The sequence below is a fragment of the Haemaphysalis longicornis genome, unplaced genomic scaffold, assembly GCF_048455015.1.
Source record: "Haemaphysalis longicornis isolate Haplotype H1 unplaced genomic scaffold, Haemaphysalis longicornis Haplotype H1 scaffold_3, whole genome shotgun sequence".
In the NCBI taxonomy this organism is placed as follows: domain Eukaryota; kingdom Metazoa; phylum Arthropoda; class Arachnida; order Ixodida; family Ixodidae; genus Haemaphysalis; species Haemaphysalis longicornis.
In genome coordinates, this window is record NW_027526335.1 from 150,030,364 (window position 1) to 150,056,905 (window position 26,542).

Here is a 26,542-nt window from a genome sequence, read left to right on the forward strand (position 1 = left end):
CCGGTTTGCTTGGCCTGCTGCGAAGGCGCTTGCAAAATCTTCTTAGTCGACCGGCCGCGCCGAGTGGCGACGACCCAACCGTTGTGGCTCTCCGACGACGATTCCTCGCCGAGCGGCGTTCCACTCATAGTTATAACCGTGCGGCCGGAACCGCGGTCCAAAAGTCCATCACAATCCACCGCTGGAGTAGTATCCATGTCCGGTAGAGGCTCCGATGACGACATCTCTTCGCGGATGAAGTCCGAAACAGTCGCCGAGGCCGCTCCCGTACCACGCCGGCCCGTTAGGCTTAGTGCGGTCGCCACCTCGGTTTTCGGAACTGTGGGCGTAAAATGCCCAAAAGTCCACCGATTTTCAAAATTCTTTCAGCAGGTCGTAGCGGAGATCAAACCGAATCTTTACACACCTTTCCGGTCAAGATGGGGCAAGTAGAACCGCAGATCTTCTTCATCCCGTGTGGAGCCGATGCGAAGCACGTCCGATCGCCTCTGACGCTCGCAGCGCCCCCCTGGTGAATACCGACAGTAATGTCTTCTCGGTGTGCTCTTGCCAACGCAATAGCCGGCACCTGGTGCGTGATGAACAAAGCGCAGGAGGAGAAATATTCACCCTGCGTTGGTGTTCAAGGCGATACCCACGTCCCTACACTTTACCCGCGCAACGCATGCGTAGCCCAAATTGTAAGCGAGAATTAGCTAGGATTCTCTTGGCTGGTAGCCCCAGTTTAACCGGTCTGACTACAACATGTGTGGCAGCCTTTTTAGGTGCAACCGCGGCAGTGCCGGCAGAGATGCGCGAAGGCGGTCGGCATGTGGTGGTGTGGCATGAAACCCAGAAGCGCCGGCAAGCCCAAGCGCAGAAGTAGCAGCACCCAAACTGAAGAGAGTGCATATACGTATACAGTAGCACCTCGTTAACTCGAAGTAGTGAAAACCGGGATATGTTTTGAGATAAGCGGATTTTCGAGATAAGCAAAGTTCCGCAAATTGCCATGAAATATCGAGTTCCTTGCCAAAAAGGCGCTACTAGTTTCCAGCTGTTCAACAGCAGCTTCCATTCTTGGTTTTCATGAAGGTTTCAAAGAGAGAAAAAACAAGCAAGAGACACTCACCGGCTGGGTTTTGTGGCACTGCAATTTTACTTAGCAGAAAAGAACTCTGTAATGCTGGTCTGCCTTGCGGTCGCACTCAGGCCTTGTATGGAGTCCTGTAGCTGATTGACGCATTGCATGAGCCGATCTCCCCCGCCGCTTCACCCAGCCTTATTTCGCAGCATGAGCAGCAAATTCCTCGTTTCGGCAGACGTCGGCCCCTCTCGAGGAGGTTCGTCATCGTCCCCCCGTCTTCACCATCCCCTCATTTTGTGACCATTTTGACGATTTCGGCGTTTGTAAGTTCTCCTTTATCGGGCACATCCTCCTTGCATAGCGCGTACTCGTGAAAGGTCATTTCGCTTCCGGTGGCACCATTATCGGTAAGCTTTATCATTTCTTGTAAGAGTTCCAAGAGGTGATGAACGTCGGCCTTGTGGTAGGTGCGGCTAAACGAGACAAAAATCGATGGTCTCAGCCGCGGCAGCATCGAGTGAATCGTGAAATGGTCCCTAGCCGCGAAATTTTCGTTCCACTCTCAGTCAAGATTTCCAGATATCAGCAGTTCGGCTTAAAAATACTTCGAAATAAACGGCAACTAAGACATGGGATGGGAACGGACATAGGGAACGGCAACAAAGTGCCCCCTAAAACGGCCGAAACCCGCCTTCGCCAATTCCACTCAAATTCAATTCTCCAAGTAGCGGCAAATCCCTCCAGGTAGACGAGAAACTTCCCCAGTTGGAACACAGGCTTGAGCCCATGTTTCTTTTTCAGTCTGAAAGGCCTGCCGAGCGACATTTCAGGCGGTGTCTTTCAGGCCTAAGTACGCGCCGCCACAGGTCGCAGTTTTATGAGTGCACTTTTCGCGGATAGGAAAATGGGGGCGTGCACGCACAGCTAGGCTTCATGCCGCTACCGATGAAATGCCGGTTCTGCTGGTATTTAGATTTCGAAATACATGGGTGAAAGCGGTTAGTCGGTTATCGTCCTTAATCAAATGGTTCTGGTGTGGGTTGATGTGTTACACTGACATCTTACACGCACAGTAAGATGCATACGAGGTGGAAGGAAAACGGACAGCCACATGATTGCACGTGAGAATAGAGCTCAAGGGCTTCCAGGTTTCAAATGGTTGTGGGACGGATGCATGCCTTTCTTTTGGAGGAAGAAGAGCAAGAATCGAAGCGCTGGCCCGAACACAAGCGCGAATGGGTGCAAAAACAACGGAAACCTGCTGGCACCGTCGTTATCGCCTCAAGTTGAGCTCGTGGAGTAGCCGCGAATCCCTCCCGGATGAACAGCAAATTGCCCGCTTGGAACTCCGGCGTCAGCCAATAACACTTAAGGGGGTTTCCAGGGGATATTTTCGACGGTGCCTGTCACTTCTAAACAAACGCACATAACCGGTTGCCGGTTAATGCGTGCGCAGGTTTGTAGAGGAGAATAGTGGGAGGGAGGAGGGTAGGCGTGCACGCGCAGCTATAGGTTTCATGCCCGTACTGATGGATATCATGTCCGTTGTGCTGGTGCGACATTTGTACGCGGACGTTAAACGGCCCAGTGGGACTTGTCCGGAGTCCGTAGTGGTACAGCGGATTGGGTTTGTGTGTTAGGCTGTGTTCAGATTACCTAAGCAAAACCGGTATCGTGATCTATGGACGTAAAAAAGTGCCATGACACGCAGTTCTGTTGGCTGAGGCGTGAAATGACGTCATTCTTTAAAGTTATTACGACAGTTGCGGCAACGGTCTGAACCCGGCCCTACACAAACAGTAAGATGCTTACGACACGGGAGGGACGCAGGCAGTTCCATGTTTATCTGCAAGAACGAAGCTTGGATCCGTCAGAGGTTCATTCAGCTAATTGGCTAGGAAGTATGCTTCTTCTCCAATTAGGAAAAACGTGTTTTGTTTCGTGTACTCCGTGGACTGCGTCCAGCTTTGCAGGTCATCCTTCTTCACAGAGTGGAAGGGCACTATTTTTTTGTAGTAAGTCAATAAGACAAGTAAATTCCAGTATGAAGCAGGGCTATTTCCTTGGCGGGAATACATCACGCCGCCAAGTATGACTAGGGGAGGACTCCACCATTTCCGCAACTGCAGCCGGTGACCATCTTTATGGCACAGCCAGTATTTATATTTCGATATTTAGACAGATTCGGAGATGAGACAACTAGCGCCGCCCCTTGACAACCGCTGGTAGCGTCAAACGAATTTTTATTCAGCAGTGGCCACTGAGTACATTATCCGAAACCGGAAGTGTACCGATAGTTCTCTTTGTTGTTATAAACCAATTGTACGTCAGGGCTGTTAAATCAGACCACTCGTAATATAACCAGCTAGAGAAGTGTAGGCAGAGTGTTCAAGGGAAGAAGCGCATAAAAGAAATAGAATTCGGACGTTCGGAAGAATATTCGTATCCAAATTGAAATAAGTTGCCTCGCTATAAATTAAGAAACCATCTCACAAAGAAATTAAAGTCGAGACGCCTACAACCGCGTACACATGGCCGGACAAGTATGCAGTGGCTTTATATAAGTATTGGATCTCTCTTCTCTTCTAGAAACATGCTGTATATCGTGGGAATCGTTGGGCTGATTGCGGTTATTTTACTTATCGGAATAATAGTCGTCACCACTACCAAGAGATCAGCTGGGGGTAAGTGCAAAACATTTTCAACCCGGCACTTGGCTTGGTTCATATCGTTTCACATTTCATTAGTACGAACTATTCAGAACAAAAAAAAAGTTGCAGATGACATCTACGTTTATGTGTTAAGATGTATGACGCGCTAACGTTGCTTCTACGTCAAGCCAGCGTTTTGGAACCTAGTTGCTGCAGTCATCATTTGTACTTTCGAAGTACTCATGTTCAGTGACGAAAGCTAGGCTAACCGCAATGGTTTATTCATTGCGGCACAGGAACCTTTGAGGACATCTTCGTTTGCGTGGCTTAAGATGTGGGCGGGAAATACTGTGCCAGCGGGGTGTTGCTGAGTTAGAGAGAGAAAGCAATAGTGTCAAAGTTTAAAAGTATTTATCGTGGTGGCCTGACGGAACGTTTGGGTTTTTATATTAGAAACGGGAAGAGAGTGACAGAAAGCGAAGTTTATTTTTTGAGTAAGAGTGACTAAGTTTTGGAAAAGGGGGTAAACTGATGGCAGGCCCTATGGGTTAACCGAGAATTCCAGGGCCCCCGAATCAGCTCTCTGGTCTTGAAGTGACAAGCTGATCAGGGAAGCCGGTCATGTGACGATATAAGTTGTTGAGTTGTTTACGATGTGAGTTGTTTACCCAGGAGCATATTCTTGGATATGCCCAGGTGTTTCAGGAGAGAATCGGTGTTTGCCATATTTAGCAAAGTTGCAGGTAAATCCCGGACATTTGCTCTCAAACATCTTCGCCCATCAAGATTTTTGGATATATTGTTGATTTGTATAATCAGCAGAGTTCGGTGCTCTTAAAGCAGCCGTGAAGACAAAACAAAAGTTCGTTTTAGTGGAAAGATTAGGTGTTTCATAATACCCCAAGCCCTTTCCCGGAAGCAAACGATGCCTTATTCACTGGGAAATAAGGCAATTTAAGCCAAACTTTTAAATCTCCTGCGAAATTATTCATTTCGTGACGTGAACAATGGCGTCATATGAGCCGGTACCTCAAACAGATACTTAGTATGTCGACTCCACCCACACGCGGGAATGAAACAGGAACCGGAACTCGTGCCGAAACCGAGACGGCGGCCATTTTAAAAATACTAGTAAAACTTATTGCACCCGTAGCCCTAGTCATGGAATCGCCTGATCCGAACAACAAAGCTCTCGCCGGCGAGGTCGGGCTTGGATTTAACAACCTCACACCACTTGAACGCACAACGCATCTAAGTGCACGAGCGGCAGGAGTTGTGGGATACACGGATGGATCGGAAAGCGACCATTCCGCGATACGCACAACAGACGAACGCCCAGCTGTCGGTATCGCTGCCTCGTCAGCCCCGTCGCGACGGACGAATACAGACTGATACGTATGTTCCATGTTTTTATTACGTTTTTTAATAGTTGAATTTCAGTAGCAGTATCGCTTATGCCAGTCGACTGGTGTCGTGTATGAAAAGCCGTTCGCGCGAGCACTCTGCTCCTGCCAGAAAGATACGAGCGTCAATGCGCGCTGCGTACGGTATTTTTTTCCACGCTCAGAGCGCTTTCACGGCGATTTGAGGAAGTCAGTGACGAGCGGCGGCATGTCTCAGGAGTGAGCTAGCGAAAGGGTCCCCGCCGTAATCACTTCGTCGGAAATGAAGCGAGCACACTTGTACCTCCTTTAGCTCCCTTTCTCCTCCGTTTGCAAAGTTCACAAAACGTAGCCACTTGCTTGCCGAGATTCGTCGTTGGGCAGCGCATGAAAGGATATCTCTTCACCGGCGGGGATGCCGCACTCCCTCGGCTATTTGCCCGTACTACATGGGCATTTCAGAACGCAGCAAAGAAATTTCATTGTTAAGTACTCAAAAACACTGACGTTTTTAGTGGTTGTAAACTGAAAACGAGCTCGTGACGACAGGAGCAAGGCAACACGACCACCATTCCGAAACTTATTCGACCAGTGGCACTATCTTGTCGCTGCTTGCTGTTCCTTACTCCCCTCGCTTCTATTTTTACCTTTTGCTGGTTGGCGATATGACGCCAACTTCCTGTCAAGGGATTAAGATACCAAGCAAGGTCGCGGTTGTGCGTGCTAGAACAGTTCGTTGGCGCCGAAGAGCCTCGAACCCGAAAATTCGTCTGCGCGACGGCGAGATGTCCAGCTCGGCCGGCGGTAGTTTCGTACGAATCGGCGTACATGTTTGCGTGTTCGTTCGGAACTTCAACCGTTTACTCCACCGTACTTAGTGTTATAAGAGGAATGTGAGGTATGTTTCACGGGAATATAGCGCACTATGCAAACTGGTAAGCGCTGCCTAACTTGTGTTTACTTTTGTCGGTCTCCGCCAATCGCAGAGCATTCTAGTATGACTTCATAGGTTCTGTTGCGGGAAATGAGCTAGTGGGTCGCATGGCCATTCCCCTTTTTCCTGATTATGTAGCTTATTTGAGCGAAGTTTGCGTTAAAAGTGGTGTCAGTATGGTTCTAACGAGGCAATCTTTCGAATGAACCAAACTTGTGTTTTCCCTTCATGGCTCCTTTAGGCAATAAGATCTCCGTGTGGCATCGGACGGGTGGTGTTTGTAGGCGTAGGATGAGAAGTTTTCAATATTTTTAGGAGAGGGTAGTGTGATAGTCATGGTCAACTGGGAGCATGGTATGCAAGCTCAAGTGGACCTTGGTCGGCTGCGTCGCTCTCTTCCAGAACCTTGTGTCCGTGTGAGAATGTATTGTGAACATTTATCTTTGTGGGTCGGAGAATCTTTCTCAAACGTTTCGGTAGTCTGCCTGTACCCAAGAGAATAATGGCCTATTGAGCGTGTGTAATGATGTTTGAGCATCTAGTCGATAGTTCCGCTAGAGGGATCGCAAAGAGGATACAATACCCGAGTGTAGGGAGCTAATTAAATTACAGCAACTGCCACAGTACTTCAGTACAAACAATTGTTGCCTTCGTACTTCCGAACGTCCCGGCGTAGGCTTATACTGCTGTTTTCATAGTTTTGCAACTTTCCTCACAAGAATTTGAATCTGGGTTGCCTCGTCTCCTGGCGTAGGATTGGATCTATGTTTTTCATAAGGGGAGGGCTTTTCAGGACCGGCGACATATCCATCATGGCGTTCATCCTTTTTTTTAAGAGATGGACCTCTATTTTATAGCATGACCGGTCCTCATTTTGTTTTTCACAGATGCTCATTTTGTGGTAGGAGAGGGGTTTCTCTGAGTTCTTCAAAAGCATTGAAAGGAACACTTTACAACCCTTGCGGTAATGGTAAGAATAGGGAGCGTAAGTGTAGCCCTACATGTTACCCAGATGGCGGTGTTTATTTGGGATTCTTCAGTGTGGGTAAGCCGTTTTGCGGTACTGCAGTGCGATATCTGACTCAGGATCAGTGCCTGCAAAAGTTTTATCATTTCTTCTGTCATTCCTGCACATTCCCTGCGCAGGCGTTTTGCAATGCGTGCTAAACGGTCGAAGACTTGCTGTATTTTGGCGATTGTCTATGATCGGCTCTGCCTCTTTACAGTAGGGCGATGGCGGGAATTCCTAAATGGCTTCTTGCGGGGATCACAAGGTAGCCGAGTTTTGGGGTTTTTAACTTCCACGTCGCGCCACTAATCGTTTGCCAAACAGCGCTTGCACCGCTTGCGAAAATGTTTAAGTTATTTTAAAACTGGTGTAATTAGTCGCCATGTATACTGGGGTTCACATCGTAATGGGACCCATTTTAGTTCGTTTCCGGTTACAATGTAGGCTTCTATTGTATTTTGAGCGCCTGGGGTTACTTTTTTGGCTAGGTGCAGCATTTAAGGTCATCAGACAGGCGTTTTGTGTGGCGTATGTTGCGGGCACGGCTGGCAACCGTGTAACCAACTTGAGTGCGCAGGCGTGGCGTCTGCTGAAATCGCGTATCTTTTTATTGCCTCGGCCGTACTATCATTGACCTCCTTTGTACAATCCAATTGGCGCTGCTCGGCATTCCCGATTCCAGCGAACCCTCGTAACTGGCCACCTCTATCGTGATTTCCTTTTGTGACTGATGACGTCCTGCCGCGGACGCTTGATGATCACGGCTGATAGCGGACGGCTAGCAGACGCGGCAAAATCGGAAAATGAACCTAATAACGCAATTGCGCTAAAACGAAGCACTAGCATCTCCTTCAGCTGTACTTTAAACAAGGCTTTCTAGCTCTATTAGCCGACGGTTCTTTCTTGGCGTGCGGGACAAGAAACACCCAACGCGGCTCGAGGGTCTTCACTTACGGAGCACAGTGTACATGACGCGGCGAATGTACCCAGCGTTCCCCGCGCGCTCACGTTGGCGGGAGCATCGGCGCGACCCGGCTTTTTTGTCGTCTGCTTTAGTGACGGTTGTTTTGGGCCCGTTTAGATGTAGCTTCGCGTCCATTGCGTGCTTCCTTCACGCGTCTAGATTACATTGTTCGACAGCACCTCCTGGATATCCCGGACACGACATAATTAAGTGGCCGTACGGAAAAAATGCGTTAAAGATTCGTTTTCAGGCCCGAAAACAAAATTAAGCAACCACATCAGGCCGCTAGAGAAACGCTACCTTTTGCGCACTGCTTGCCACGAATGGGACTCCGCTTTCTAAATTGGTGAACACCAATTCGGTTGTGTTTTACAGGTATTACAAAATACAAAAGGAGCAATTGCTTCTGATAAATAGCGATTACGAGAGTTCCCTCAGCTTTCTGGCAATTCTCCAACTTACTAAACAAACTAGTTCAAATCAGTATAAATGGTAATCACTAAGTCCACGTGCCAAATTTTTTCAGAGTCCGCGCTTGCGTCGCGCGGCGATGTAGCTCGGAGCTAGCACATCGGGATACCTAGGTTTTTCTGTCTCAACCTTCGAAGGACGCCCCTCGCCGTTTTCGTTCTGCCGACATATAGGCACGTGCGGGCTATAGCAGCGGCACCTGCCGCTCTAGCCCGGCCGTGGCCGACGCTTCTGCGTTCAGGACGCCGCAACTGCGAATTCTAGGTAAAGGCAGGCAGAATCTCTGGTTTCACTCTTTGTAGAGCCACGTGTGTGAATTCAACTGACATCGCATGGGCAATTGTTGTGGGTGTCGCTTACAACTTTGCTTTCCAACGACCTTCACACCGTGGATGGGAGCCTTTTTTTCTGAGGAACGCTCGAGCACCTCGTGGTTTTGATTATTTCGTTGGCCGTGTTGGGAATTAGCCATCTCAGCGCTGTCACCGCTTTTGGGGCTGGGCCATCTCACCACAGCCAACACTGTTCCGACTGGCCATCCGAGCGCAGTCACTTGTGCTGCGACGTTGCATTGCTCCGTTCGCTATCGACGCGGTGCAGAGCAGAGTGATGGAGTTCTCGAGCCGACGAAGAGCTGAAGCAAAATTTATATACAGTATGTACAAGGGTAACAAAACCGTTACATGGCTCGCACCAAGGCGACAGCACGTCTCACCTCACTGCATCCGAAAAGTGCCGCCCTCGCTGTTCTTCCAAGCGGGTTTTATACCCCCAGGAGTCCGTTACAGCCGCGAGCGGTTTGAATCGCACCAATGAAGACTTTCGCTGGCCGAAGTTTGAATCCAACGAATGGAGGCAAAGCGATTGCTTCAGTGAAAGCTGCCACCTCCAGATATGTAGCGGTGTGTCTGTCGCGGGCTGTTTGTCTGGGCATGCTTCGGCCGAGCCGTTCTGAAGGCAAAAGGAGAGGCGATCGTGCGGCACCTGCCAGTTGGGGCACGTCTGCCTCGGGTGGTTTGACAGAGGCGCGAATTGCCCCGCAGTAGTTCGTCGCCAGATGAAGCGAATTTGCGCTGGGAGCTCTGGCACAACAGCACCCCCGCCGCAAGACAATGCACGAGGAAGACGAGCTGCTTTCTCGTGGCTCGGATGCCAGGCGCACTCCTTCGCAAGGCTCATCCATGTTCACCTCCAGTGCTCCTGGAAAAGGACGGCTTCACGCTCCCTTTGACAAACAGGTACCACCTTCTACGTCCGGATTACAGGTACATCACCCTGCTGCCTTGGCGTCTTGACCAGCTTCGCCCGGCTCCTCCGGTCACGTTTCTCAGCACCGGTCCCTCATCGTTCTGCAGCTTGCAAAGAAATGACCGCCAACAGACAACACCCAGCGCAAGCTAGCACCCTCTGTCCTCCGTCAGAACACCAGACTCCGCAAAACCTGATTAACTCTCCTAAGTGCCTATCCTCAATTTGGATATTCTACACCAAAGGCCCATCCGGGACGCAAGATTCTTAAAGGGACACTACAGTGAATTTGTCAAGCTCCCGGTTTTGCTTGCACTGAGTAGACTGGCTCAAATTGCCACACTTTTCATCGTTTATCCAGTTCATAAGTCGGTAATTATTTTATACAGCGGGAAAGAAGAAAAACTACCATGCGCGGTCTGTGGCGGCCGCACGAACTAAAGGCTGTGACGACAGGAGGCGATTCACCTTGATTGGACGATGCCCAAAGTTAGCATTCAAACAAGTTTCGGTTTCGGTTCTGTAAAACAACATGCTTGACATCCGACGGCATCGTTGGATGGGCATTCTCGATATCTCTGTAATCGTCGTACCGCGCTTCTGCCATGTTGACGGCTCCAAATGCTTAAGATAAGCCTCGCAGGATGGCTTGAAATCGTAGCAATCACTATAGCTGAGGCCTACGCAATAGATGAACGCACTCCGCGTCACCGCAGACGCTCAAATGCCATGCGCTTTTCCCCCATATTCGCAGATTGCCTCACTCATGCCTGTATCGTAAAAAGCGTGTTCGCACCAGGCCAAGGGTCTGTTGATTCTGGCCTGTGCCCACTGCCCGCAAGCAGTCGGTGCTATGGCAACAGCACGTCAACGAGAACTCGCTAGCGCGCCAGTGCCAGGCTGCGCGAGTTTTGCGGACTAGTTCGTGGAGCAGTGAACGTTGCGGCCCAAAAAAAGGTGAACTCAGTTGAACGAAATAGTTGAACTCAGTTGAACTCAGTAGTGAACAAAATAAGGGATTCGAACTTGCGGCTTGCAGAACAAAATCCTAGCGCTTCGGACCACTCAGCCACGAGCCAGTGCTGGCGAGAATGAATGTACAAGGCATATAATGTACAACCAGTTTACACTTTTATTTAGTTTTAGCATTTCAAGTACCTTAGGTGACTATTCTAAAGCGCTCGTGCAGTAAGCGTCCCCCAAACTTCTACAATATCTCACGTATAGCAATTGCATTTCTTAGACGCAAAAGCGTTCGCAGGATGTGTGGTCGCGCTGCTGACCGCTGTGCGTATTCACCAAGCGCAAAAAAGTGCTTCCTGCTCCCTAGTTTTGCACTGAACGGTAAAAGTTTAGATTGATTTCATTTCCTTAGTACTATATTGAATTCGCTGACTCTTTCCCGCCTTCAAGTGGCCTTATATTTTCCTACTAGCGTACCAGTCAGCGACGCGTCGCATGTGCACTTGTGCAGCGCTTGTGTGGAGCGACCCGTACTCGGAGCTAGATACAGTGTACAAACTAACAAAGTAAAGGAAGGCACATTCTTCCATTTACAAACGTGTTGTGGCTTAGTTTCAACTGTGCGAGCGAATTGCGACGACCCTTCGGCGGCCGGCGGACTAAACGCTGGGCCGACTGACTCTGTCGCAAAGTCGGCGAGCCGTGCAGTAGCGCAGCCAGTTGCCAGCTCATCTCCTCCTGACGTCACACGAAAAGGCCACAGAAAATGGGTGAGGGCGCAGAGAGGAGGACAGCAATTTCGAAGCGATTTTTCTGCTCAATAAATTCGCGTAAACGCCTTCAGAGTGGTCGAAACATGGCCTATGGACTCCCGACTACAATTTGCGATAGTAATCCCGCAATGATTACAAATCACTTCTGTGTCCCTTTAAATGAGAATTCAAACCATACGTCAAAGATCCAACTCGACATGAAATGATCATAACTAAGATTGATTACTTGAAATCACGCTTTGCGGAAATAATCAACCGGGGCAACAAATGAGGGCCATAATGCTGCTCCAATATACCGGCGAGGCTAAAAGCTGTTCACGAAGAGACGAAACAGAAGTCACGGGGAGGACGAAGGCAGCATTACTTAGAACGCACAGCTAAGTGCGTCAGCGTTATCGTTCAACATTCCTTTCTTATAGCGAAAGACAAGATTGTGCTGCTGGAGGATCCTACTCCACCTAAGGAAACGACCGCTTTTAGATGACATGTTATTTAGCCAGGTTAGCGGGCAATGATCAGTTTCCACAACAAACCAGGAACCGGCTACATGGCACGCCAACTTCTGCACTGCCCACACGACGCAGCCACATTCCTTTTTGGATGTACTGTGCGCCCCGGGGCTTCTCTGCGAATTAACTTGCGGCTGAAGTATGAAACGATTCGTTCCAGGCCGTTCGCATTCTCTTGGCATAGTACAACTCCCATGTCACGATCTCTCGCATTGCACTCAATGACTAAACCCTTTGAGAAGTCGGGGTAATTAGAACTGGCTCCCCGCTCACGGCTCGTTTCACCGTTTGAAACGCGTCCTCCTTGGTATCCCATTCCACCTTTAACTGGCTCATTCTTTCTAAGAGCGCCAGGTAAAGGACTAGAAGTGTGGAGTAATCTTTCAAATAAGTCTGCTAATATCCAGCCAGACCCAAAAAAGCCCTTATCTCTAACTTAGTCGTCTTTCGGCGATAGTTCCCGACTGCGGCTACTTTGATTTCCGACGGTCTGCGTCGGCCGCGCCCCACCACATGCCCTAGGTACGTCACTTCGGCACAACCGAGGTGACACTTCGACGGTTTTACTGTTAGGCCGGCTTCTTTGAACCTGCTCAGCACGACTCGTAAGTGCTTCACATGCTCCTACCCATGTACCAGAAATGCTGGCGACATCGTCCCTGTAACAGAGCGCGTACTCCGGCAGGCCACGAAACACGCGATTCATTTGTTTCCAGAAGCAATACAGCGCGTTTTTGACACCGAAGCTCAACATGACGGGGCGGACTGTTCGAACGGGGAAACGAACGCTGCGTTAGAACTTGCTCTTCGCCCCCCCCCTCCGGCTTGTCTCATCATTTGAAACTCGTTCTCTTTCCCCGGTCATATACAAGCTTCACAGTACTGACGCCCGTAATCTCCTGCGGAGCTGGCTTCGAGGCCAACATAGCAACAGGCACGCATGCTTCCCGATCGTGGTTTCACTCAAAACACAGGGCTCTCAACTTTTGCTTTCGCATTGAATGCCTTCTCTCCACTAGTTTGGAATGCGGGTGAAAGTTAGAGTTGCGCAGAACCCTGAGTGTATGCCAGCTATGAAGGACTGGGGACAACGTCGAGTTCGCCTCCCACGGCGCAGCCAGCTAGTTGGGTTTTACCGCCGATGGGGATGACGTAACCCGCTTGTTAGCGGCTCGAATAAGCTACCGCCAGAGCGTTCGTTCCGCTCGCCTCACGGGCTTGGTTGCTCATGCGTCTTTCGTGTACCGCTCACAAGCTTTGCCATAACCTCGCCCGACTTAGAGCGAGCACCCGAAGGAACACCTTCTGTTTACGGGGGCTCGCCCGTCTGGCTAGCCTCACAGATCACACTCTTTCGCGAAACCGCGTTATCTAGCGCACTCTGCGCACGCCGGTTGGAAGCAGTCTCCAAGGCCTCCCCCGGTTCTGGGCATTATGCCGAGATCGCTGAAACCGAGGCCGATACATGAATGCGATCTGTGGACTCGTACGGCACTCTATCGGAAGTCTCAGCTAGTGCTTATCTCGAGTAGGTGCCTCTTTTCCCTCCGAGATGGCGGTACTTTTCCTGTTAGTGTCATTTGCCAAGCTCTCACTGGATTTGTTTCTCGGCAGTGCTTCGACCTTGAACCCGTTTTCGCGCTACAGCTGATCGGACACAGGGGACAACGTGCACTTCGTCTAGTTAGGCTGCATCCGCTGCGTTTCTCCATCGAAGGTTTTGACGCAACCCCTTTCGGCCGCTGGACTTTCGACTAACCTACCGCGAGAGTTTTCGGTCGGCTCGTAGTCCGAGGTACGCTGATCAGCGTCCTTTCGTGTCTTGCTCGCTGGGGAAGAGTCAAATTTCTGCCAGAGCTTCCGCGCTAGCGACCTTGCGAGTGTCATGCACTCGCCACAACTCATGGCCTGTGTTTCGAAATCTTTCTTTCGGCGTGGCTCCTCTACCTCACCACCCTTCTCATTTTCCTGGCTCGTTTCACTGTCTTTCATAAGTACCATACGATTTGCGTTGCCTTGGCGTTCGTCCTGGAACGCTCCGTGTTCCGGCCCTGTCCTCTCAACAACGAACGGCCGCAGTTGGGGCCGAATTCTCGCACCGATCACCTGAACCGTTTGAAAAGTCACGATGGACGCCTCGGAGCACCGCCAGAGACTCGACTCTAGAGCCTTGCAATATTAGTGCAAACTGCGGCAGTTCCACTGCCGCAACAGCTGCAGCTCAATACTTATACTGCAAAATGCTCACACTTTGTGTAATAATGTTGAGATTTGCGAGACACAACGGCCAGTAGCAGGGACGCAGTATAGAAATAAAGCAATAGGGTTTTCCGTTAAAGAAAAGTATCATTAACTTTTCTTCTGGACCATATGCAAGGACCATACGCATATAAATGCCACGAGCATGAGAAACAAGCTAGATGACATTATTACCTTTTTTAAAACAATTAAGCCTGAACTTGATCTTGTGTGTTTTTTGAAAACTTGGGTGATTAAAAATGACGCAATTCCATTCGTTTACGGATACCGATCGAAACACCTTTTCAGATACCGATCGAAACACCTTTTCAGACAGGTCAGGAGGGGGGAGGGGAGTGGGGGTGGAGGGGCAATTCACCTTAAAGGGACACTGAAGTGAATTTGTCAAGCTCCCGTTTTTGCTTGCACTGCGTAGACTGGCTCGAATTAGCACACTTTTCATCGTTTATCCGGTTGACAAATCGGTAATTATTTTACAAAGCGCGAAAGAAGAAAAACTACCATGCGCGGTTTGCGGCGGCCGCACCAACTAAGGCTGTGACGTTAGGAGGAGGGGCGCCGTGATTGGACGATGCCCAAGGTTAGCAATCAAACAAGTTTCGGTTTCGGTTTCGGTTCTGCAAAACATAACCAATGGCGTTGTTGGATGGGCATTCTCAATATCTCAGTAATCATCGTACCACGCTTCTGCCATGTTGTCGGCTGTAAAATGCACAAGATAAGCCTCCCAGGACGGCTTGTAGTCGTAGCATTCACTAGCCGAGACCTACGCAGTGCATGAACGCCCTCCGCGTACCCGCAGACGCCCAAATGTCATGCGCTTTTCCCCCATATTTGGAGCTTTCCTCCCTCATGCCTGTATCGTAAAAAGCGTGTTCGCACCAGGCCAAGGGTCTGTTCATTCTGGCCTGTGCCCACTGCCTGCAAGCAGTCGGTGCTTATGGCAACAGCACGCCAACGAGAACTCGCTAGCGCGCCAGTGCCAGCCTGCGCGCGTTTTGTGAACTAGTTCGTGTAGCCATGAACGTTGCGGCCCAAAAAAAGGTGAACTCAATATAGAAAACATCGGCGGAAAACAAAAAAGTCAAATTACAAAAAAAAGCACGTACCCGCGGGGATTCGAACTTGTGACTTGCAAAATACTTGCGGTGACATACCCAGCACCCCAGACCACTGAGCCACGAAGTGGGATGCAGAAGAACTGGTAATATAGGGTATATATTGTACAACCGGTTTACACTTTTATTTAGTTTTTTCATTTCAAGCTGCTTAGGTGACTATTTGTTGTACTGCGCTCGTGCAGTAAGCGTCGCCCGAGTTTCCACAGTAGCTCACGTCTAGCAATTGCATTTCGTAGACGGAAAAGCGTTCGCAGATGCGTAGTCGTGCTCCTGACCGCTGTGCTTGTTCGCCCAGCGCAAAAAAAGTGCTTCCCGCGCCCTAGTTTTACGCTGTACGGTAAAAATATCAGTTGATTTTATTTCCTTAGTACCTATATTGACTTCGCTGACTCTTCTCCCGCCTTCAAGAGGCCTTATATTTTCCTACTGGCGTACCAGTCAGCGAAGCGTCGCATGTGCGCTTGTGCAGCGCTTGTGTGAAGCGGCCTTGACTTGGAGCTAGATACAGTGTACAAACTAACCAAGTAAAGAAAGGCGCATTCTTCCATTCACAAACGTGTCCTGGCTTCGTTTCAACTGAGCGAACGAATTGCGACGACCCGTCGGCGGCCGGCGGACGAAACGCTGGGCCGACTGACTCTGTCTGAAGGCCGGGGAGCCGTGCACTAGCGCAGCCAATTGCCAGCCCATCCCCTCCTGACGTCACACGAAAACGCCACAGAAAATGGGCGAGCGTAAAGAGAGGAGGACAGCATTTTCGAATTAGTTTTTCTACTAAATAAAATCGCGTAAACGCGCCTAGAGTGGTCGAAACATGGCCTGGGGACTCCGGACTACAATTTGCGCTAGTAATCCCGCAATGTTTACATATCACTTCAGTGTCCCTTTAAAGAATTCAAAGAGTATACAGTCATTGGCGACTGTGTACGAGTAATAACGGTATTGAGTGCTTAACAATTCTTTTGGGAAAGAACACTGCGTCGTTAGTTTAAATACCCCCGAATGGTGACAGGCAGAACTTTAGTTTTTAACGCGATAGCTTCATTTTTTTATTCTCCCGTCCCTCTTAGCCGTCCGCTATCAGCCATGCTCATCAGGCATCCACGGAAATATGTCACCGCTGCTCCCCGGAAGCTGCGACTGAGGCAACAAGATTCGAGGGTTCCGCCGAATTATAATGTGGCGCATCGGCAACCCATGTTTGGAAAGGAGGACAATGATACAACGGTAGACACGAAAGAAAGGACACGCGCTTTCAGTAGGTGGCGCGCTTACGCAGTAAAGTTTGTTCTATGACAAGTCGATAGTACCATGCTCGGAAGACACGATCGCGAGCTGTGCCGGCAACTTACGTCATCACACCAAAGCGTGTTTACACCAGAAGATCACAAAAATAGAATATTCCGGTAATTCAACCGGCGAAGCGTCACTTGTTATATGAGGTGCACCATAGTGGAAGTGAACGAAATAATTCAAAACAGCTTACGATCTTAACGTGCGCTGAAGTCTCGGCACAACCGTGTTTCTGTGAAAACGGCGCCGAAGCCGGGAATCGAACCCGTGCCCCTGGGCTCACAAGCGCGCCGCTGTACCAAATCAGCCACCGTGGCGGGTTTTCTACAAGAACTTATCTACCGGAATCAACATTAATTGACCTAACACCCGCCGCGGTGGCTCAGTGGCTAAGGCGTTGCGCTGCTGAGCACGAGGTCGCGGGTTCGATTCCCGGCCGCGGCGGCCGCTTTTCTGATGGAGGCGAAAAGCGAAAAACGCCCTTGTGTATGAGATTTCGGCGCACGTTAAAGATCCCCAGGTGGTCAAATTTAATCCGGAGCCCTCCACTACGGCGCGACTCATCGCCTGCGTAGCGTCGGCGCGTTAAACCCTACAATCAAATCAAATCAATTAAGTGACCTAACTACAACAGGGGGAAAATGATTAACGCCAGTCTCTCAGAAATCGAGGGAGGCATACATTTTAAGCAGAAAAGAGCTAAAATAAAGCCCACTATATAGATTCTAATCGCATAAGTTTTCAAAATACTTTGCAATATTCCGACGGTTCTACCAGAGTCCTTCAATGCTTTACATTGAAAGACTCTGGTTCTACCTACGCTGCAAGCTCGGTTTGGCAAACGACAAATTGCGCCACGCGGCCGAGTTAGAAATCACCATAAAATAAGTATGGATGTCCTTCAAAATACTCATCATGGCGCCGAAAAAAAATCTTTCACCAATTAACCAATCTTTAACCAATCTTTAGCCCACAAACAAAACGCCCGACCAACGAGAACAGCAAGAAAAAGAGAGGAAGAAACGATAACACTCATGCAGCCACTGATCATGAGCCGGATATAGCAGACCCTACGGTACCAAGAATTTACCCACACCAAAAAAGCGATAGAAACACTATCATAAGGACAGGAAATGAGGCAATCCTCAACCTCGCAATTTTGACCGTAAGACAAACTAACAACGGCTGAACCGTCGGGGACACAGGATGGACATACATAGACGGGTCTCGAAGAAGGGCAAGGCCATTTACTCGATGGAGTCAAACAATAATATTAGGAGCAAAGAATGGACTCGGAAAGCAGAGAACAGGAGCGGGTGAAGGTCAATCACGACCTCACCCTGCAGCCGTCCTAAACAGGATGTTAATTACAACGACGATGAATATGTCATCATCTTGTCTTTCTAACGCATTTAGAGAAATCGGAGAAACCACTCTCCGAGTACCAAAATAGTGGATGGAAAAAAAATATGGGGGTGGGAGCGGTGTGGTATAGAATACAGGCAGCCCCCCCCCTCCCCCCCCCATGTTTGAAAAGAAACTACTGCACGCCTTGACAGACCTGACACCGATCCAGCAACTACGCCTGAACACTCTCCTGTACCAAAAGTTTGGCCCAATTGTGTACAGGAAGAGGCCATGTGACCGGAGCAAGTTCATTCGTGGAAAGTGTTAAAATCATGAGGCCACAGTAGACGCCGACTCCGCGTTGTACGGAAGCACTAGGCTGCAGTTGTCGTTGCTAGCTACTCTGGAAATCATTGTGACTGCATGACCCTTCAACATAAAAGAGTAAAGTGAAGTTCGAGCCATTCTCTCGGCAATACGAATAGCGGAAGTACCTAATGGAAGGTTAACATGATAATAGAATCTCGAAGGACATTATACTGTTTTCTGCAGGCAGAATACCTAAGCGCTTCGGTAAGATATCCCCATCCACAACGCAAAAAAAACAACCTGTCTTGGACACCCGGACACAATGGTCTGGAAGAGAACGACGCAATGACCGACATGCGCACGAACTTACACACCATGCTCCTTGTGACCACAACTACTGTCACGATTTGTTGCACGTGTCGACCAGCTCCGAAGAATGGACACGGGAGAATCGTTGGCACGTTTACCACAGTACACATTTATTATGCACAACTACAACCCCTACGCAAAATAAACAACAAACCAAACAAAGAACTCAACCAAAGAAATTCCAAAATACTAATCCCTAACAAAAACCGAGAAAAGTCAACAAACCAAACCAAAAGTCACTACAATGAAGTCCATAATAAAGCAACCCGTCCTAGTTCCAGTCTACACAACGTCCATGTTAACAATCTAGCAACAACAGTCATACGATACCAAGTCCCTAGCGGACGGGCCTACCGCTGCCTCCGGCGCTGACGTGTCGTACGCGTAGCGTGGCCGGGACACGCTGGTAGTCGTAGTTTTCCGCTGCCGCGGTGCCCGTGGTGGTGGTACCGACGTAGTTGTGCGTGGTAGTCACACGTTGGACCGCTTTTCAGCTACCCCTTGTGGTAGCCCTCGTAGCAGGAAGCAACCCCTGGCCTCGGGGCTGTCGCCGTGGAAACAGGTAGCACCGGGGAGCTCCGGGAACGTCGCCGCGTGGGGACCGCCAAGGCGTTAGTTGACGGTGCGCGCTCGCTGTACGCAGGCGCCCGACCGTCGCCGCTGGGGCCAACAAAGCACAGGTTGGTGGTACGACGCGGAAGTAGGGGCCGATGCCACGTCGGTCCACTCCGGCCCAGGCTGACGTGGCTCTGGTCGATGGCGTGGCCTCGTACCCCCGGCTTGTTCCTCGGACTCATGCCACCGACCTTCCTGCTGTGGCGTTCTTCTGATCTCCCTCTCTCCCGGCTTGTGCCCCGGGATTAAATAGCCTTTGCCCGACCGTCGCGGCACTCTAGCATTCGCTGTGCCCGTGTCCGCCGCACGGGTCACCACCACATTGGTTACCACCACATTGGCCCATCGCGTCACCTCGTCCGCCCTCTTCGCGGGAAATTTGCATTCTCTTTCTTCGTCTTTATCTTCGTCGGCCTCTGGCTCCGCTATGACACGTCATCTTTATTCCAAAGGGGGGATTGCCCCCTTAATCATGACAACTACCACACTGCCCTCATCGAGCAATGTTAAGAACGAATCCTTATCTTATGCCTAGGTACACAATCTTTCCCCCTTGCTTCAACGAGGTCACAATGCCGAAGAATCCCAAACTCTGCGTTCGGTAGAAACATTATACATTAACTTAAAACTCTGCTGAAATCGGACAAACATTCACCCTCTTGCATGCATCCTCGCCATGTCCGCGGGTATGGTCAGGGGAGAACAAATCAAACATAACATATTCCACTCCTTCGAGACATGGGATGCCGCTTTGATCATCTGCCTTTCATGTGAGAGGGCAAGGGAAGGAACTGCTGAATTTGATGCCCTAGTCTTCAGGTCGCACCCTTGAGCTCCCTGTCATCTCTCTACGCCGTTTTTCTAAGCCACCACTATTTCTTCTGGAACAAAAATCTTCACCCTCTCTGTAGCTTTTTCCCCATCTCTCTCTATTCGAAAAAAGCAAAATTGTTCAGCCCGGTCTAGAAATTACAGAGTAAACATTTTTAAACACTGACACTGACGCCCCCTCGCTCAAATTGTCCAAAACCTCACATCGCCAACCTTTCCGCTCACATTTTAATCCACAGGTGTCCAGAGAGCCTTTGTCTTTCCCGGCACCAGGCGATTAAATACCTTTGTTCCTAATCTATCTCGCTTCGACGACCTTTATTGCTCGTGAGGCATAGATCGGAAATCCAACAACTGCGTACGAAAACACTCCGGGGGAGTCGAAGTGTCGCTATCGTGCGTTACATCTTTGGAAACAAACGTATATGTCTCTGCAACTTTTTTCTTGAACGACTCCTTCAGTTTGGTAGCAGCAATAACAACTCTTGTATCATTATGGGGCATATCAATATAGACATGAGTTTAGCGGATAAGTGGTCTCTGGAAAATAAAAAGGTATTAGCATGCCATGCATACAAAAATCTCGCAAAACTACCGACAAGGGTATCTTCTGGTAAGGCTACCCTGCTAGATATCTGTCTTTCGACTATCGAGATTGATGATATTCAGGCCTGTGTGCTTCTTTCGGTTGATCTTACTAATCATTTATCAGTGTTTCGTTTTGCCAACACGAAAATTACTGCAAGTGGCAATTGTTGTGAAAGACTTTTTCAGCGTAGAATAACCAGTTGGGGTCTGGAGCAGTTTAGAAACCTGATCACAGTTTTCGACTGGAAGGAAGTTTGCACTCAAAACGACACAAACAAAGCTTATTGCCTATTTTTAAGGTACATACCAGCGTGCAACGACTTAGTGTTTCAACTAGTGGCACAACAAAGAGTTCCCGAAAGGTGTGAAAGCCCTGTATAGATCGACTTTTTAAACGAATTAAAAGTAAAAACTCAATGTATCACTCTTTTGTGCAAGCCCGTGACCCTAACCAGCTTTTAGAATTCAAAAAATATAGAAACAAACTGCAGACCGACATGAAAAATTCCAAGCTCAGATACTATGAACGTCTCTTCGAAAATATGGCAAACAGTGCATGTGGTAACGGGACGCACGAAGAGCACGCAGTCGCATGTTGTTTGCTTGAACGGTAGACGGGTAGAATCAGCCGAAATGGCAACCGCAATAAATAAGCATTTCATCAAAACAGGGACTTATATTGCGGAGATCGATTAAGATAAAAGTAGTTCTATACTGGAACCGTCAAAACTTCCAAACTCTCTTCCGACAAACGCGAGCGAGGTGAAAACTTTTCTTATCTTCAAAATAACGTCGCATCTGGCATAGGTGGTACTGCACCGCTTCCTGTTAAACACATCACCCCTGAAATTAGTGGTTTTAGCTATTATTAATAATTTGACATTATCTAATAGTTTTTCCTCACAAATTGAAAGTAGCGCGAGTTAGGCTAATTCAGAAAGTTGGTGGCGATGATAATTTGTCCAATTAAAGGCCAATCTCTGTGTTGACTCTATTTTCAAAAATATTTGAAGATGCAACACATAATAGACTAAAAAACTTCTTCGACACACACAAGGTTATTTCAACGTATCAGTAGGGCTTTCAAGAAAACAAGTCCACACTGTCATCATCATCATCATCACCAGCCTGTCTACGCCCACTGCAGGGCAAAGGCCTCTCCCATTATTCTCCAATTACCTCGGTCCTGTGCCAACTGTGACCAATTTATGCCCGCAAACTTCTTGATCTCATCTGCCCATCTAACTTTCTGCCGCCCCCTGCAGCGCTTGCCTTCTCTAGGGATCCACTCTGTTACCCTTAATGACCAGCGGTTATCTTGCCTTCGCATTACATGCCCTGCCCAAGTCCATTTCTTCTTCTTAATTTCTACTAATATGTCTTTAACACCAGTTTGCTCCCTGACCCACTCCGCTCTCTTCTTGTCCCTTAATGTGCAGTGGAAGAGGCAGTGGAAGTGGTAAGCGAATATATATACTTAGGCCAAGTTGTGACCCCAGATCCCAACCATGAGGCAGAGATAATTAGAAGGATCAGAATGGGGTGGGGTGCATATGGCAGACATTATCAGATAATGAATAGCAGCCTACCATTGTCGTTGAAGAAGAAAGTGTATGACAGCTGCATCTTACCGGTACTCACCTACGGGGCAGAAACTTGGAGGCTCACTAAGAGGTTTCAACTTAAATTGAGAACGACTCAGCGGGCAATGGAGCGGAAAATGCTAGGTGTCCACACTGTAAGCTCTACCTAATATTAAAGATAGTATAATAGAAAATATAGAGGAAAATAAATTACCCTCGGGTTATTGATGGATGTACAAAAAGCATTTGGCTCATAAATCATCGACTATTGCTCAGAAAACTAAAAAAATAGGAATACGCGGAAAAGCGGCTGACCTACTATGGAGCTATTTAATAGGGAGCAATTTGCTAAATTTAATAGTCTTTCATCAGAGTTATTGGAAATTGAACAGGGCGTTCCGCAAGGATCAAAGCTGGAACCATTGTTGTTCTTATCATATGTGAATGATATTCGAAACATACCTTGTACACCCCAGATAGCAATGTATGCAGATGACTGGAACATATTTTTCTCCGGTAGCAGTATAAGTAAACTCCAGTACGAAGAAAATAGATATTTAGAAATTTGTCAAAGTGGTTGCGTGAAAATAACTTACAGTGAACGCATCGAAGACTACCTATATCATTTTTACACCAATTAATGAAAAGATAGCTAGATCAAGGCATTCATATTGAACATCGGGGAAATATGCTCAGTCAAGTCGAAGAACAGAAGTTTGTAGGATGATGGTTTCATGAATAATAGTCTTGGCCTCCTCATAGAAAAAACTGGGGCAATAAAATTTCAAAAAATATAGGCGTTCTCTACAGATTAAGAGGTTCACCACCGCTTTGGCTGAAAAAACGCTCTTGTCTATTTTAGGCTGCCCAATATTAGAAGCAAAACAAGAAGCAAAACAAATTACAAACGGCTGATCGTCTTAAAAAACAGTTTTCTGTCTATTTGCCAATTGTCACGGACACTACGCCGACTTGAAAACAGGTCCACTATTTCTCCAATACAGTATGCTTAAAACTGGCAAATTTATTATAAGAAGCTTTTACAAGCTATACACAAAAAAAATCTTCATGGCAAATATAACAACGCTAGCAGTATATGCTCTTTCAGGTGTGTCAAAATACATGCACCGAACTTGCGAAGTCTTTTCGGCTTCAACGCACCGACATACTGACCAAAGTTGGAGACCACATTGATTTCAAATGTAGTGGAACGGTATTTCATACACACTCGAAAGAGTACTTCTTAAATCAGAATATCTACTTCAATGGCCAGAACCGTGGATGTTGTTTAGACTTCTTTAACAGGCAGGTTTTATACTTGTGTCCGTCTTTAAAACGCGATCGCAGTTCCACCCTGATTGTCCACTTGTACTTTGTTTTACTTTACTCTTTTGTACTGTATTGTACTTTAAAGCACCTTGCTCATGTTGTTCTTTCATTTTTCTGCTCTACCTGTTGCCTATATTTTTAACTCAAACAGCAACTCAAACTGTTTGCCTCAAACAAAATTTCCATCCTGTTTGATTTTGCTTCTCTATGTACAACACCAAAGCGGGCTAGGGCCTCTGTCAGGCTCTGTGGCCTTCAGTCCCAGCCTGCCTCCTTGCACTCCTCAGTAAATAAAAATCTTTGAATCTTTGAATCGTTAGACAGAGCGTTAAAAGGGGTAAGGACAAACAAACAATAAAGCCAGACAGAAGCGGTTAAAGAAAATCGAGGTAAAGCAACAAGATTATGTTAAACGGTCCTGCGTACGCCGGGAATAGGGTCTTTCATGAGTTATCGTTACCGACGATTGGAGCGCGGCAACCTTTCTCGAGGGATTCAGGCTCAGAGCGGAACTGGCGTGTCCCAGGCAGCGGCGCTGAGCAGGCCAGCTTGTGCAAGGAGCGATGAGCTGGGCAGCGAGAGCGAATTGATATCGATGGCCATGTAAGTATGGCGACGGCCCAGCGTTTCCGGTGGCGACGTGGAGCCGAGGCGTCTTTACGACGGCCCCAGGTTACCTGTCTGTTCTGGCGACCGGCCATAGGAGTGTCGCCGTGGAGCTAGGGTCCCCCATGCAGTCCTTCTGCACCGCGGCTTTTTTCTTCTCATTGTATTCTCTTTCTTGCCTTCTACTGCAAGCTCAGCGTTTCTGACAATAACGCTGATGCCAGTGCAATATTTCTTTTGCATACGTTGACACAGCTTGGTCCTTTCGTCTCTTTAATGTTTGGTCTTTGGCACCCCACCAAACGTTCTATTCTTGGCACTAGGAGCGCAGGCCAACACTGGCCCTGATGATACTGCGACCACTGGCGGCGCTGTGTACGCAAAGGTGACACCTCCAGCGGGTCCCAAACCGAAGCCCAAGAAGCCCAAGGTAACAACCACCGAAATTGAAACAGAACCGACTGCAAACCCGGTTACTGGTAAGCGATGACCGCTTCTTCCACCGTGTTTCGCCACCAGCCCGTAAAACAGTTGAAAGCTAAACTAAGCGGCGTCACTGCGGCGCCCAACAGCTCTTTCTCAGTGCTTGAGGAGTTCAATGGTGGCGCCATGAAGAAAAAATACAACTTCAGTTATTTGGAGAGAACTAGCCTTTGGTAACTCACTCAGCTTCATTCGCGCCACTGGATTCGTCTTTTAACTGAAAGAACGCAAGGCATATAAAACTTTGCAATTTCGCGGTACTACGAATTGTACACGTAACAACGGCCATCACTAAAAACGTAGTTATCAGCGTGCAGACAGCCCGTTACCACTCAAGTGATGCGACGAAACTGAACAGAGGTTATCGCTTTACAGTCACCCAGTAAAGCGGGAACCACATGGAGCGTTTTGCCGGCGTCTGGCGGCCGTCGGCGTCTCCTAGCGGGAATTAGGTGGTTTTTATCTAACAAACCTATCTGGAAGGTGGTGGTGGGGCAAATTGTGCTCGGCAACGCTTTTCGTGTCGCCGCCAGGAGACACAGACGGCCGCCAGACGCAAGCAAAACGCTCAATGTGGTTGCCGCTTAATTCTTCTTGGCGGTGGCTTGAATCGGCGGTCGTTCGTCGCATATACGAGATTCCGTGCCTTGTGATAAATCACCAGAAAAGGTGCTGAGAAGACGACGCTGCTTCGTATGTGTTCTTTGACACCTACATTACTGCTTTGCAGTTTGCGATACATGTGATGTAGCTTTCATCGAGTAAAATGCATCGAGTAAAATGCAGCTCGTTATAAAAGGATATAAAGAAGTGAAAGAGCAGTACCTTGCTTCACTCGTTTCGGTCAGAGGACGGTAGGCGTGAAAGAAGTACCGTTTAAAGCGGCGCTTCCATTTAAATATCCGCGGAATTCTATTCCAATAAACTTCCGCTGCTATGGCTCACATTACTAGAGGGGAATTCATACCGCAGTTTCGGCCGGAATCAGGCAGGGCTCGTTTAAGTTATTGTAATATCATGGTGACGTTTTGCGCATAATATTCAAACAATTATAAATTGAACACCACTTTAGCATCACCTCCCAGAAGTGATTGGAGTTGCAAGGAGGGAAAGTCGGTTTAGGCTATGGTGTACCCGAGCAGGTAAAGCAGCAAGTGTGCTGCCAGAAAGTATTTTGCAACACTTACCCCTCTTAGAAAAAAGCAAACCGCATATTACTCTCGTCAACTACAAACGTTTATGTGGCCTTGATATTTTGTTTGAGTGATCTTATCGTTTCAGAGTGCTTTTACAGCGAAATTCTGTATGGCCAGGCTTCGCAGTGTTTTTCTCGTCCTTGAACAGAAATACACTACGCTTGTATTTGAAGTCTCGGCTCCCTTGATTTTTCCCCACTCTAAATGCCCTGCGTTGTTCATATCATGCTGCAAGCAATCTGATTTCCATAGTGACCTTGCAGTTATGGCACACACCGGTATGTTTGTTTTCCTCACGAAAGAATCTCGGCACTTGGATTCCGCGAATTTCTATTCGTCGCGTGCGAAAATTCATTCTGCGAAAGCCAACTGTATAATGAATCGTCATCAAAAAATGGATGTAACTCTTGTTTTTTTTAACTTTCTCCCAATTTTTTTTTTAAATCGGGTCTTTATACGACAATGATATTAATAGAATTTTATTCAGTTTTCTCAAGTATTTCACAAAGAAATTACAAAGGTTATGGAACAGCCGTCAGCTTCAAATCGGAGGTTTAGGCGACAATACTATTAACAGAATTTTATTCAGGTTTCCTAGTAGTTCACAAAGAAGTTACAAACGTTGAGGTATAGCCTTCGGCTG